This window comes from Tachyglossus aculeatus, chromosome 1, assembly GCF_015852505.1.
Source record: "Tachyglossus aculeatus isolate mTacAcu1 chromosome 1, mTacAcu1.pri, whole genome shotgun sequence".
NCBI classification, from domain to species: domain Eukaryota; kingdom Metazoa; phylum Chordata; class Mammalia; order Monotremata; family Tachyglossidae; genus Tachyglossus; species Tachyglossus aculeatus.
In genome coordinates, this window is record NC_052066.1 from 71,652,938 (window position 1) to 71,668,466 (window position 15,529).

The 15,529-nt window shown below is 46.3% G+C and overlaps 1 protein-coding gene across 2 annotated transcripts in view; it reads left to right on the top strand.

The window, feature by feature from the left end:
- The first annotated feature begins 14,459 nt into the window (after positions 1-14,459).
- GIGYF2 (GRB10 interacting GYF protein 2) overlaps positions 14,460-15,529 on the top strand; it is a 164,054-nt gene continuing 162,984 nt past the window's right edge. For both annotated transcript variants that reach the window (XM_038755025.1, XM_038755094.1), the window contains exon 1: positions 14,460-14,558. The gene's annotated coding sequence lies outside the window, so the exon portion shown is untranslated. The remainder of the gene's footprint in view (positions 14,559-15,529) is intronic.

Below are 15,529 nucleotides of genomic sequence, written 5' to 3' on the forward strand. Positions count from 1 at the left end.
TTTATTTATTTACATTCATGTCTGTCTCCCCCTCTAGAGTGCTTAGAACAGTGCTTTGCACATAGTAAGTGCTTAATAAATGCCATCATTATTATTATTAAACTCGTCGTGGGCAGGGAATGTGTCTGTTTATTGTTATATTGTACTCTCCCAAGTGCTTAGTACAGTGTTTGGCACACAGTAAGCGCTCAATAAATACAATTGAATGAATGAATGAATGAGCAGTGTCCTCTGTGAACCTATAGGATTGAAAAGCAGCGTGGCTTAGTGGATAGAGCACGGGCCTGAAAGTCAGTAGGTCATGGGTTCTAATCTCAGCTCTGCCATTTCTTTGCTGTGTGGCCCTCGGCAAGTCACTTCACTTCTCTGTGCCTCAGTTTCCTCATCTATAAAGTGAGGATTGAGACTATGAGCCCCATGTGACAAGCAGCGTGGCTCAGTGGAAAGAGCATGGGCTTTGGAGTCAGAGGTCATGGGTTCTAATCCCAGCTCTGCCACATGTCTGCTGTGTGACATTGGGCAAGTCACTTAACTTCTCTAAGCCTCAGTTACCTCATCTGGAAAATAGGGATTAAGACTGTGAGCCCCATGTGGGACAACCTGATCACCTTGTATTCAATCATCATATTTATTGAGCGCTTACTGTGTGCAGAGCACTGTACTAAGCGCTTGGGAAGTACAAGTTGGCAACATATAGAGATTTCTCCCCCAGTGCTTAGAACAGTGCTTTGCACATAGTAAGTGCTTAGCAAATGCCATCATTATTATTATTATGTGAGACAGGGACTGTGTCCAACCCGATTTGTTTGTATCCATCATCATAATCATCAATCGTATTTATTGAGCGCTTACTGTGTGCAGAGCACTGTACTAAGCACTTGGGAAGTACAAGTTGGCAACATATAGAGACAGTCCCTACCCAACAGTGGGCTCACAGTCTAAAAGTGTGACATTGAGTGTGACATCCACCCCAGCATTTAGGACCGTGCCTGGCACATAGTAAGTGCTTAACAAATAGCGTGGCTCAGTGGAAAGAGCCCGGGCTTTGGAGTCAGAGGTCATGGCTTCAAATCCCAGCTCTGCCAGCTGTCAGCTGTGTGACTTTGGGCAAGTCACTTAACTTCTTTGTGCCTCAGTTACCTCATCTGTAAAATGGGGATTAAAACTGTGAGCCCCCTGTGGGACAACCTGATCACCTTGTAACCTCCCCAGTGCTTAGAACAGTGCTTTGCACATAGTAAGCGCTTAACAAATACCATTATTATTATTATTATTATCATTATTATTATTACTTATGTACAAGAGAGACTGGCCAAGGCTTTCTTGATTCTTACCTTGAGCCCACTGTTGGGTAGGGACCGTCTCTATATGTTGCCAACTTGTACTTCCCAAGCGCTTAGTACAGTGCTCTGCACACAGTAAGTGCTCAATAAATATGATTGATTGATTACCTTGACAGGCCTCTTCGAGTGGGTCTGGCCCCCGGCTGCTCCATCCCTCTGATCGGTCAACAGAATTCTTATGTGCTCTCAGTCTTGGGGCCAAAATTATGGAGGCTGCTGCTGCCACCATTCTACCTTGGGCAAATCACTTCACTTTTCTGTGCCTCAGTTACCTCATCTGTAAAATGAGGATGAAAACTGTAAGCCATGAGACATTGACTGTGTCCAAACTGATTAGAGAAGCAGCGTGCCTCAGTGGAAAGAGCCCGGGCTTTGGAGTCAGTGGGCATGGGTTCTAATCCCAGCTCCGCCAAATGTCAGCTGTGTGACTTTGGGCAAGTCACTTCACTTGTCTGTGTTTCAGTTACCTCAACTGTAAAATGGGGATGAAGACTGTGAGCTCCCCATGGGATAACCTGATCCCCTTGTAACCTCCCCAGTATTTAGAACAGTGCTTTGCACATAGTAAGTGCTTAATTGCTGCCATCATTATTATTATTATTATTAGCTTGTATCTACTCCAGTGCTTAAGACAATGCCTGGCACATAGTGAGCACTTAACAAGTATCATTAAAAAAAAAAGAGTGGTGTTTGGACCATGGACATTTAATAGAATAACATTTGTCTAGACACAGGCAATTTCAAACAATGAATCAATCATTCAATCCATCTGCACTTGTGTGTGCAGAGCAGTTTGGTTTGTTTTATGGTACTTGTTAAGCAATTTTTATGTGTTAGACACTGTTCCAAGCACGGTGGTAGGTATAAGTCAATTAGGTCAGACACAATCGATGTCCCACATGGGGCTCACGGTCTAAACTGGGAGGGAGGACAGGTATTGAATCCCTATTTTACAGTTGTGGAAACTAAGGCATAGAGAAGTTAAGTGAGTTGCCCAAGGTCACACAGCTAGCAATTGACAGAGCAATTGGCCGAGCCGGGACTTGAACCCAGGTCCTCTGATTCCCAGGCTCATACTCTTTCCACCAGGTCCTGCTGCTTCCCTAGCACTGTACCAAATCCTGGAAAAAAAAAGAATGAGACTTGGACATGATCCCTGGCCCTCCCAGGGGTCCCAATATAAGAATAAGGTGGGGAAGTGTTTGCTGGCTGTGTTAGTGGGAAGACAGACACTAAAATAAATTATTGATAAGAGGAAGTAATATAGTAGAGAGATATGACTGTAGATATAGAGTGAAGTGTTAAGGCAACACAGAATATAACTGTAGATATAGAGTGAAGTGTTAAGGCAACACAGAAAAGCTGGAGTCACAGTGTGGTTATATAGCAGTGTGGCTCAGTGGAAAGAGCCTGGGCTTTGGAGTCAGAGGTCATGGGTTCAAATCCTGGCCCCTCCACTTGTCAGTTGTGTGACTTTGGGCAAGTCACTTCACTTCTCTGTGCCTCAGTCACCTCATCTGTAAAATGGGGATTAAGACTGGGAGCCCCCGTGGGACAACCCGATCACCTTGTAACCTCCCCAGTGCTTAGAACAGTGCTTTGCACACAGTAAGTGCTTAATAAATGCAATTATTATTATTATTATTGAATGAGAAATTGGAGAAGGCCTCATGGAGCTGATAGAAATTCAGAAGAGTTTGAAGGTGCGGAGAGCAGTGGTCTGCTGGATGTGATGGAAAAGGGAGTTTTGGGGAGGAAGGATAAGGACATAAGGAAGAGGTTGGCGGCAGGCAAGAGAAATAAGTTGGCTTGAGTTGGGGTGTAGTGGAAGAAGAGAGTGGGGATGTAGGTGGGAGAGAGCTGATTGATTTTTTTTCTGGCATTTGTTGAGCATTAACTATGTGCCAGGCACTGTACTACATGCTGGGGTAGATACAAGGTTGGAGAGAGTCCATGTCCCACATGAGGCTCACAGTCTTAATCTCCATTTTACAGATGAGGTAACTGAGGTCCAGAGAAGTGAAGTGACTTGCCCAAGGTCGTACGGCAGATAAGCAGCGCAGCCAGGAATAGAACCTAGGTAATTCTGACTCCCAAGCTTGTGCTCTGTCCACTAGGCCATGCTGCTTCTTTGTCAAAGTTAGGGGTCAGGGGGTTTTGCTTGATATATAGAAGACTGAGTAACCATTTGAGGAGAGGGGAGATCAATCAATCAATCGTATTTATTGAGCGCTTACTTTGTGCAGAGCACTGTACTAAGTGCTTGGGAAGTACAAGTTGGCAACATATAGAGACAGTCCCTACCCAACAGTGGGCTCACAGTCTAAAAGGGGGAGACAGAGAACAAAACCAAACATACTAACAAAATAAAATAAATAGAATAGATATGTACAATAGATGAGCACAGGACAGTGTTTTAGAAAAACAATCTGAAGAGCAGGAGAATGAAGTATGGGCTAAAGAAGGGAGAGACTAGCACAGGGATAATCAGTGAGGAGAATGATGTAGTAATCAAGGCTTGGACCAGTATGGTGGCCAGTTAGATGGAAAGGGAGAAGCAGCATGACATAGTGGATAGAGGATGGATCTGGTAGAAGGGACTTGGGTTCTAATCCTGGCTCCACCACTGATCTGCTGTGTGACCTGGGCAAGTCACTTCACTTTTCTCTGCCTCAGTTACCTCATCTGTAAAATGGGGATTGAGACTGTGAGCCCATTTGGAAATACTGTGGATGAAAAACTGACAGGATTTGGTGACCAACTTACTATGGAAATTGAAAGAGAGAGAAGAGTCAAGAATAATGCCAAGGTCATGGGATTGAGACACAGGGAAGATAGTGGGGTTGTTAACAGTGATGGAAGAGTGAGGAGGAGGGGAGGATTTGGGAAGGAAGCTGAGAAGTTTAGTTTTGGATATTTTTTTAATGGTATTTGTTAAGTTCTTATACTATGTGCCAGGAACTGTGCTAAGTGCTGGGGTCGATACAAGCTAATCAGGTTCCTGTCCCACTTGGGGCTCACAGTCTTAATCCCCATTTTAAAAGTGAAGTAATTTAGGTACAGAGAAGTGAAGTGACTCACCCCAGGTCATACAGCAGGGAATAGAACTCAGGTCCTTTTGACTTTCGGACTCATGCTCTACCCACTAAGCCATGCTGCTTCCCCTAATATAAAGGAGATTCAACTTGTGGAAATTGGGCAGGCAAGCTTTTGACAAAGTAGTGCTCTAGCAGTTTAAGCTATGATGAGATGCAGGCAGAACCCTTTGTAGAGCCGTCCTGGAAGCAGGAGGAAATGCAAGATTGCAAATTCCGGACTGTGGAGGAGGAAAAAGATCGGTAGTGAGGTATACTTACAAGTCACCTGCGTGGAAGTACTAGCTGAAGATGTGGAAGCTGTCAACTTCCCTCGGGGAGTAGGTTAAGATTGAGAAGGGGACCCAGAAAGAGCTCTGAGGGACACCCACAGTTAGAGGGTGGGAGGCAGAGGGAGAACTGGAGAAAGAGCTTTAGAAATATCCACCAGAGAAGGTGGCTCAGTGGAAAGAGCATGGGCTTTGGAGTCAGAGGTCATGGGTTCAAATCCCAACTCCACCAACTGTCAGCTGTGTGACTTTGGGGAAGTCACTTAACTTCTCTGTGCCTCAGTTACCTCACCTGGAAAATGGGGATTAAGATTGTGAGCCGCCCCCCACCCCGCCGTGGGACAACTTGATCACCTTGTAGCCTCCCCAGCGCTTAGAACTGTGCTTTGCACAATAGTAAGTGCTCAATAAAAGCCATTATTATTATTATTATTATTAAGGTGGAGGAGTTCCAGGAGAAGATAGGTTCTGCAAAGCTTAGGTTGCGTAGGACCTCCAGAAAGATATGGTTCACAGTGTTGAAGGCAGCTGAAGTGTTAAGGAGGATTAAGACGGAGCCGAGTCAGTTACATTTGGCAGGAAGGAGAAAATTGGTTTTATTGAAGAGAATGACTCAGTGGAACAGAAAGGGCAAAAGTCATATTTGTAGGGGTTCATTCAGGAAGTTGGAGAACAGAAAGGGGAGGCAATCAATCAATCAACAATTAATCATATTTACTGAGTGCTTACTGTGTGCAGAGCACTGTACTAAGCAGTTGGGAGAGTACAATATAAGAGTTGGTAGACATGTTACGTGCCCACAGCAAGCTTACAGACTACAGGGGGAGACAGACAATGATATAAATAAATTAATTACTGATATGTACGTAAGTGCTGTGGGGCTGAGGGAGGGGTGAATAAAGGGAGAAAATCCAAGTGGATTCAAGGGGGACTCTGAAGGGAGTGGGAGAAGAGGAAATGAGGGCTTAGTTAGGGAAGGCCTCTTGGAGGAGATGTGCCTTCAGTGAGGCTTTGAAGGTGGGGCTAGTGATTGTCAGATGTGAAGAGGGAGGGTGTTTCAGGCCAGAGGCAGGACGTGGTCGAGAGGTCAGCAGCGAGACAGAAGAGATCGAGGTACAGTGAGTAGGTTAACATTAGAAGAGCAAAGTATGCAGGCTAGGTTGTAATATAATAATAATAATGATGGTATTTGTTAAGTGCTTACTATGTGCAAAGCACTGTTCTAAGGACTGGGGACGTTCCAAGGTGATCAGGTTGTCCCACGGGGGGCTCACAGTCTTAATCTCCGTTTTACAGAGGAGGGAACTGAGGCCCAGAGAAGTGAAGTGACTTGCCCAAAGTCACACAGCTGACAGTTGGCGGAGCTGGTATTTGAACCCACGGCCTCTGACTCCAAAGCCCGGGCTCTTTCCATTGAGCCACGCTGCTTCTCTTAGAACAAGAGGGGTGAGGTTAGGTAGGAGGGGGCAAGGTGATTGAGTGCTTTTAATCAATCAATCAATTGTATTTATTGAGCGCTTACTGTGTGCAGAGCACTGTACTAAGCACTTGGGAAGTACAAGTTGGCAACACACATATATATGTGTTGCCAACTTGTACTTCTCAAGTGCTTAGTATATATATATGTTGCCAACTTGTACTTCCCAAGCACTTAGTACAGTGCTCTGCACACAGTAAGCGCTAAATAAATGCAATTGATTGATTGATTAAAATATAAAATATTTTTATATCTAAGCCAATAGAAAGGAGTTTCTGTTTGATGTGGAGGTGGATGGGCAACTACTGAAGATTCTTGAGGAGTGGGGAAACATGGACTGAATATTTCTGTAGAAAAATGATCCAGGTTATCTACAGTCCATTTGAGGACTTTGAACAGAAACAGGAGGAGGGAGATGGCGTGATAGGTGGTGTAAAGGAGATCCAGAGCACAATTTTTTGACTAGGGAAAATGTTTAAATGGAGAAAGGATGGGGCTTTCACAGTGTGGGTGGTTGACGATGTCATTCAAGGAGAAAAGTAGATACAAGTGATTTTAGAAAGTAAGAAGGGATGGGTTTGGAGATGCAGATGCCAGAGGGTGGGGAGGAGGGTGTCAATTTAGAAAGCAGGCAGGAGCTTGACAAATGGCCAAAAAAGGTGAGAGAGTGGATGATGGGGTAAGAGGAAGCTGGAGGAGAAAGAGAGGCACAGAGAAATTAAGTGACTTGCCCAAAGTCACACAGCTAACAACTGGCGGAGCTGGGATGTGAACCCATTACTTCTGACTCCCAAGCCCATGCTCTTTCCATTGAGCCACGCTGCTTCTCTAGAAGGGGTATGCCTCTGCTTGACTCTCCCTCCTGTAGCCCGCAACCTTGCTGTCATCCTCGACTCTGCTCTCTCGTTCGCCCCTCACATCCAAGCCGTCACCAAAACCTGCCGGTCTCAGCTCCACAACATTGCCAAGCTCCGCCCTTTCCTCTCCATCCAAACCGCTACCCTGCTCGTTCAAGCTCTCATCCTATCCCGTCTGGACTACTGCACCAGCCTTCTCTCTGATCTCCCATCCTCGTGTCTCTCCCCACTTCAATCCATACTTCATGCTGCTGCTCGGATTGTCTTTGTCCAGAAACGCTCTGGGCATGTTACTCCCCTCCTCAAAAATCTCCTGTGGCTACCAATCAATCTGTGCATCAGGCAGAAACTCCTCACCCTGGGCTTCAAGGCTGTCCATCCCCTCGCCCCCTCCTACCTCCCCTCCCTTCTCTCCTTGTCCAGCCCAGCCCGCACCCTCCGCTCCTCTGTCGCTCACCTCCTCACCGGGCCCTGTTCTCCCCTCTCCCACCGTCAACCCCCGGCCCACATCATCCCTCTGGCCTGGAATGCCCTCCCTCCACACATCCGCCAAGCTAGCTCTCTTCCTCCTTTCAAGGCCCTACTGAGAGCTCACCTTCTCCAGGAGGCCTTCCCAGACTGAGCCCCCTCCTTCCTCTCCCCCTCCTCCCCCTCTCCATCCTCCCCGCCTTACCTCCTTCCTCTCCCCACAGCACCTGTATATATGTATATATGTTTGTATGTATTTATTACTCTATTTAATTTGTACATATTTATTCTATTTATTTTATTTTGTTAATATGTTTTGTTTTGTTCTCTGTCTCCCCCTTCTAGACTGTGAGCCCACTGTTGGGTAGGGACCGTCTCTAGATGTAGCCAACTTGTACTTCCCAAGTGCTTAGTACAGTGCTCTGCACACAGTAAGCGCTCAATAAATATGATTGAATGAATGAATGAATGAATGAATGAGACTGATAGAGTACTGGAAACTCTCCAGGTGTGACCCTGAGAGGGGTTACTGAGGTTCGAATTGGTAAAATGACTAGTGATGATGAGATCCAGCGTGGGTCCAAGTTTAGCAAGTGGGTGAGGTGAGGTGGAACAGGAGGCCAGTAGGGGAGGAGTGAGGGGAAGCAGACCTGAAAGGTCATCAGAGATATTCACATAGTTCTTGAAATCCCCAAAGATCAGAGGAGGAAGAGACAAGAAAGGAAGAAAGGCACAAAAATCTCTCAGAAAATTGGAGTTGGGGCCAGGGAGAAGGTAGACAACCCTGGTCTGGTGGAAAGAGAACAGGCCTAGGAGTCAAAGGACCTGATTTCCATTCCTGGCGCTGCCATGTGTTTGCTGTATGACCTTGGGCAGGTCACTTAACTTCTTTGTGCCTCAGTTGCCCTATCTGTAAAATAGGGATTCAACACGAGTTTTCTTTCCTACTGATATTGCTAGCCCTCTGCAGGACAGGGATTGTGTCTATCTGATTAGAACAGTACTTGGCAAATAGTATTAACAAATACCACAGTTATTATTATTATTATTATTATTAGATGACAGCAACTAGTAATTGCTGTGGGTGATTGAGGTGAATGATGGGGGATTCCAAAAAAGAGAAGGTGAGGAATTGGAATTGTGGGGTGGGGAGGCTGGTGGTAGAAGCAGCGTGGCTTAGTGAATAGACCAGAGCTTGGGGGTCAGAAGGACCTGGGTTCTAATCCCAGCTCCACCACATGTCTGCAGGGTGACCTTGGGTGAGTCACTTAACTTCTTGGGGCCTCAGTTACCTCATCTCAAAAATGAGGATTAAGAGTGTGAGCCCCATGTGGGACTGGGATTGTGCCCAACCCGATAAACTTGTATCTACCCCAGTGATAAGAACGGTGCTTGGCACATAGTAAGTGCTTAATAAGTACCACAATTATTATTATTATTATTATTATTATTATTATTAGTCGTGGTGGTGCAAAAGTGGAATTGTGGGGTGGGGAGACAGAGAAGATTAACATCTTGGAGAGGGGCAAATCTGCCTAGAATGAAGGAAACAGGTTGAACAGGTTGGGTAGTAGTATGAAGTGAGTGAGACAAAGGTGGAAGGGACTGAATCGTCAGGAGACTCCATAGTCGCAGATCAAAAGTGAATGTGAATGGATTGATCACTCTATCAACCAATCGTATTTATTGAGCGCTTACTGTGTGCAGAGCACTGTACTAAGCGCTTGGGAAGTCCAAGTTGGCAACATATAGAGACGGTCCCTACCCAACAGTGGGCTCACAGTCTAGAAGTCTATCAATCCCATTTACTGAGCACTGGGCTAAGCTCTTGGGAGAGTACACTATAACAAAGTTGGTAGACGCGTTCCTTGACTACAATGAGGTTGCAGTCTAGAGAAAATTTTACAGTATATCTAATAATAGTAATAATACTTCTTATGGTATTTTTAAGAGTGAGCACTATACTAAGTGTGGGGGTGGATACAAGAAGCAACGTGGCTCAGTGGAAAGAGCCCAGGCTTGGGAATCAGTTGTAATGGGTTCAAATCCCAGCTCTACCACTTGCCAGTTGTGTGACCTTGGGCAAGTCACTTAACTTCTCTGTGCCTCAGTGACCTCGTCTGTAAAATGGGGATGAAGACTGTGAGCCCCACGTGGGACAACCTGATTACCTTGTATCTACCCCAGCACTTAGAACAGTGCCTGGCACATAGTAAGCACTGAACAAATACCAACATTATTATTACTATTATTCAATCAATCAATCAATCGTATTTATTGAGCACTTACTTTGTGCAGAGCACTGTACTAAGCGCTTGGGAAGTACAAGTTGGCAACATATAGAGACAGTCCCTACCCAACAGTGGGCTCACAGTCTAATTATTATTATTATTATTACAAGCAAATTGGGTCATACATGACCCCTGTCCCACGTGGTGCTCACGGTCTCAATCCCCATTTCACAGATGAGGTAACTGAGGCCTAGAGAAGTGAAGTGACTTGCCCAAGGTCACACAGCAGACAAGTAGGGGAGCTGGGAATTAGAACCCGTGACCTTCGGACTCCCAAGCCTGTGCTCTATCATTACACCATAGGTTCCAGAGAATGGGGCTGGGGGGAGAGGGTGGGAGAAGAGTAGTCAATGGGGAATGGAAGATAATAATAGTAGTTGTGGTATTTGTTAAGTGATTACTATGTGCCAAGCACTATATCATCATCACCATCATCAATCGTATTTATTGAGCGCTTACTATGTGCAGAGCACTGTACTAAGCGCTTGGGAAGTACAAATTGGCAACATATAGAGACAGTCCCTACCCAACAGTGGGCTCACAAAACACTATTTTAAGCGCTAGGGTCGATACAAGATAATCAGGTGGGACATAGTTTCTGTCCCATCTGGAGTTCACAGTCTAAGAAGGAGGGAGAAGAGATATGGAATCCCCATTTCACCCTGTAGAAACTAAGGCACGAAACAGTTAAGTGTCTCTCCCAACGTCATGCAGCAAGTAAGTAGCAGAACCAATGTTTGGAAACAGGTTTCCTGACTCCCATTGTCCATGATTCATTCATTCAGTCGTTTTTATTGAGCACTTAGTGTGTGCAGAGCACTGTAGTAAGCGCTTGGAAAGTACAATACAGCAAATCTTTCCACTAGCACATGTTTCTTTCATGGCAGGGTTCTGAACATAATGGAGATGAGGTTCGAGGATTTTCATTCATTCATTCAATCGTGTTTATTGAGCGCTTACTGTGTGCAGAGCACTGTACTAAGCGCTTGGGAAGTACAAGCTGGCAGCTTATAGAGACGGTCCCTACCCAACAATGGGCTCACAGTCTGGAAGGGGGAGACAGGCAACAAAACAAGACATGTGGACAGGGGATGCTGAGAGTTCATAGTAGCATGGCTTAGTAGATAGAGCACAGGCCTGGGAATCAGAAGGACCTAGGTTCTAATCTCAGCTCTGCCAAATGTCTGCTGGATGACCTTGGGTGAGTCACTTAACTTAATCTCAGCTCTGCCAAATGTCTGCTGGATGACCTTAGGTGAGTCACTTAACTTCTCTGGGCCTCAGTTACCTCATCTATAAACTGGGGATTAAGAGAGTGAGCCCCATGTGGGACAGGGACTGTGTCCAACCTGATTAACGTGTATCTGCTCCAGTGCTCAGAACAGTGTCTGGCAAATAGTAAGCATTTAACGAGAATCAAATTATTAATTATCATTATTATATAAAGTCATAAAAGTCCAGCCTAGATGATAATAATAATAATGATGGTATTTGTTAAGCGCTATGTGTCAAGCGCTGTTCTAAGCACTGGGGTAGATACAAGGTAAGCAGGTTGTCCCACGTGGGGCTCACAGGCTTCATCCCCATTTTACAGATGAGGTCACTGAGGCACAGAGAAGTGAAGTGACTTGCCCAAAGGCACACAGCTGACAAGTGGCGGAGCAGGGATTAGAACCCATGCCCTCTGACTCCCGAGCCTGTGCTCTAATGGTGATAATGATGATGGCAGTAAAAGTGGGGCTAGTGAGGAGTGGGTGGACACGAGCAGTGTCTTGGAAGAACCTGACATATTTGGCCACAGACCAGATAAACTAGAAGTAAAGATCCCAAGAAGATTGAGAGGTTTTCTTTGGCAGGTTCACTGCATAAGCTGAAAATCAATTATTGGGTAGGTGCATATTGATAATAAAATACAATTACTAAATTGGCTATTGTTAATCAGGCTTCTGGATACTCAACCTGTAAGTGATCACAACTTTACCGAGCCTTACATTATCTGGTCTTGGTATATTTTTGTTCTTTGAAAGCCCCCCCTTCCTTCCTCTCCCCCTCGTCCCCCTCTCCATCTCCCCCATCTTTCCTCCTTCCCTTCCCCACAGGACCTGTATATATGTATATATGTTTGTACATATTTATTACTCTACTTATTTATTTATTTATTTATTTATTTATTTATTTATTTATTTATCTTACTTGTACATATCTATTCTATTTATTTTATTTTGTTAGTATGTTTGGTTTTGTTCTCTGTCTCCCCCTTTTAGACTGTGAGCCCACTGTTGGGTAGGGACTGTCTCTAGATGTTGCCAACTTGTACTTCCCAAGCGCTTAGTACAGTGCTCTGCACACAGTAAGCGCTCAATAAATACGATTGATAATGATGATGATGATGTGCCCGGGAGGAGACGGTTGGAAGCGGCTCCGTGAGGCGCCTTTTCCGGAGAGGAAAAGCGCGGGAGATGCGGGCCTGGGAAGCTGTGTGCGGGGTGTGTTAGAGGGAGGCGGTGAAAAAGGACAGCGTGCTCAGTACAGTGCTGCTGCTGCTGATGGACGCCCCTTTCCAGGGAGGCAGGTCTTGTGTCCCATCATGGCCAGTGCGGTACACTGTGTGTCCCTGGGGGCCCCCACACCTGCGTGCTTCTGGAAGCCGGCACGGGCAGGTTGAGGAAGAGGCCTGAGAAATCCTCGGGCTCGGGGTCTCCAGCTGTGACCATGGCAGTTTCAGCGGGAGTTGACTACAGTGACTGTGGGACCTTCACTCGGTTGGGATTGAGCCGGTGAAGCTTGGTGTGCCTAGGGAGAAGGCCGGGATGTATATATGTTGGTACATATTTATTACTCTATTTATTTATTTATTTTACTTGTACATATCTATTCTATTTATTTTATTTTGTTAGTAGGTTTGGTTTTGTTTTCTGTCTCCCTCGTTTAGACTGTGAGCCCACTGTTGGGTAGGGACTGTCTCTATATGTTGCCAACTTGTACTTCCCAAGCGCTTAGTACAGTGCTCTGCACACAGTAAGCTCTCAATAAATACGATTGATGATGAGGATGATGATGTGAGCCCGCTGTCGGGTAGGGACTGTCTCTATGTGTTGCCGATTTGTACTTCCCAAGCGCTTAGTACAGTGCTCTGCACACAGTTAGCGCTCAATAAATACGATTGATTGATTGATTGATTCCTCTTCCCCTCTCCCCCTCCCCATCGCCCCCGCCTTATCTCCTTCTCCTCCCCCACAGCACCTGCATATATATGTATATATGCTTGTACATATTTATTACTCCATTTATTTATTTTACTTGTACATATTGATTTTATTTGGTTTCTATGTTTTGTTTTGTTGTCTGTCTCCCCCTTTTAGACTGTGAGCCCGCTGTCGGGTAGGGACCGTCTCTATATGTTGCTAACTTGTACTTCCCAAGAGCTTAGTACAGTGCTCTGCACACAGTAAGCGCTCAATAAATACGATTGGATGAATGAATGTAACATTTCATTCCCCACAGCACCTGATGGGTACCGGCTGCTACACAGAATACTGAGCTTTCAGTGAACTGTTCTGACTGATTTGAGGGGTTTGGGAAAGGGAATGGACTTCAGGGAAACACCCGACCAAATGGCCAACTGTCTACAATATAACCGACAGTTGGGCAAAATTCATCGTGCCTCTAAAGCCTGTAAAAATGCTTTGGTGTCCTCTAATCCTGGCTCTCCCACTTGTCTGCTGTGTGACCTTGGGCAAGTCACTTCACTTCTCTGTGCCTCAGTTACCTCATCTGTAAAATGGGGATTGAGACTGGGAGCCCCACGTAGGACAGGAACTGTTTCCAACCCAATCTGTTGGTATTCATCCCAGCACTTAGCACAGTGCCGGGCACATAATAAGAGAAGCAGCGTGGTTCAATGGAAAGAGCACGGGCTTTGGAGTCAGAGGTCACGGGTTCAAAGCCTGGGTCCGCCACTTGTCAGCTGTGTGACTTTGGGCAAGTCACTTCACTTCTCTGTGCCTCAGTTACCTCATCTGTAAAATGGGGATTAAGACTGTGAGCCCGCCCCTTCGGGCAACCTGATCACCTTGTAACCTCCCGGGTGCTTATAACAGTGCTTTGCACATAGTAAGTGCTTAATAAATGCCATTATTATTATTATAGTAAGCGCTTAACAAGCAGCATGGCTCAGTGGAAAGAGCACGGGCTTTGGAGTCAGAGGTCATGGGTTCAAGTCGCGGCTCCGCCAACTGTCAGCTGTGTGACTTCGGGCAAGTCACTTAACTTCTCTGTGCCTCAGTTCCCTCATCTGTTAAATGGGGATTAAGACTGTGAGCCCCCCATGGGACAACCTGATCACCATGTAACCTCCCCAGTGTTAGAACAGTGCTTTGCACATAGTAAGCGCTTAACAAATACCATCATCAAGTACCACAATTATTATTGTTATTATTATTATTACAGTTGGGTTGTTGTCGCAGCAGGGTAGAGGGAGGGAAAACCCCATTTGTGTCTCCTGGGGGCCCAGAGCTGTGATCCTTGGGCATCATCGGTTTCCCGGCCTGGAATGCTGCTCCCCAGGGGAGCAGTTGCCGGGGCAACGGTGGAAACCACTCCAGAAGGCCGGAGGAGGCAGTTTGCTAGCCAGCTAGCCCTGTCCTCCATCACCCATCAGTGGCGGCGGCCGCTCCCGTCCTAAAACCAGGTGCCCTCTGCACTTCCCCATCTGGGGACGGAAGAACTCATTTGTGGCAGTGGCTGCATCCAGGGCAGGTGAGCCAGCCAGTGCCTCCGCCCTTCCCACCTGCACCCCGGATTTCCCGCTGCCAGTTCCCATGACCATCAGATTCATTCATTCATCCACTCAATCGTATTTATTGAGCGCTTACCCTGTGCACAGCACACTAAGCGCTTGGGAAGTGCAAGTCGGTAACATGTAGAGACGGTCCCGACCCAACAACGGGCTCACGGTCTAGAAGGGGGAGACAGACAACAAAACGAAACATGGAGACAGGGGTCAAAATCGTCAGAGCAAATAGAATTAAAGCTATAACCCTGTTGGATCCGAGCTCCTCCCTGCGCCCGATTTTCAAATGATGCACCTGAGGCCTGGGGCTTCACAGCTATTCTGCCGCAGCATGTGGAGAGGAGGTAGAGGAAAAGTCCAGGGGGAAGCAGCGTGGCTCAGTGGAAAGAGCCCGGGCTTTGGAGTCAGAGGTCATGGGTTCAAATCCCGGCTCCGCCAACTGTCAGCTGTGTGACCTTGGGCAAGTCACTTCACTTCTCTGGGCCTCAGTGACCTCATCTGTAAAATGGGGATTAAGACTGTGAGTCCCCCGTGGGACAACCTGATCACCTTGTAACCTCCCCAGCACTTAGAACAGTGCTTTGCACATAGTAAGCGCTTAATAAATGCCATTATTAGAATCCTAGGAAAGAGAGATCCTTTACATTCTCCCCCTTCCTTTCCTCTCATGTCTTATCTTTCATCTTTCCCTTCTCCCCATCCTCTTTGCCCTCTTTCCCTCTCTCTTCTCCCCCACTTTCTCCCCCAGCCTCTCCCCCTTTCCCTCCCTCTTCTCCTTTTCTCCTACTCCCGGCCTAGTTGGCCTAGGGGAGAGGGGCTAGGGGGTTTTCCGACAGAGCTGTTTGGTGGGAGGAGGCGGTTGTAGTAGGAGTAATAGTATTTATTAGTCAATCAATCAATCAATCAATTGTATTTATTGAGCACTTACTGTGTGCAG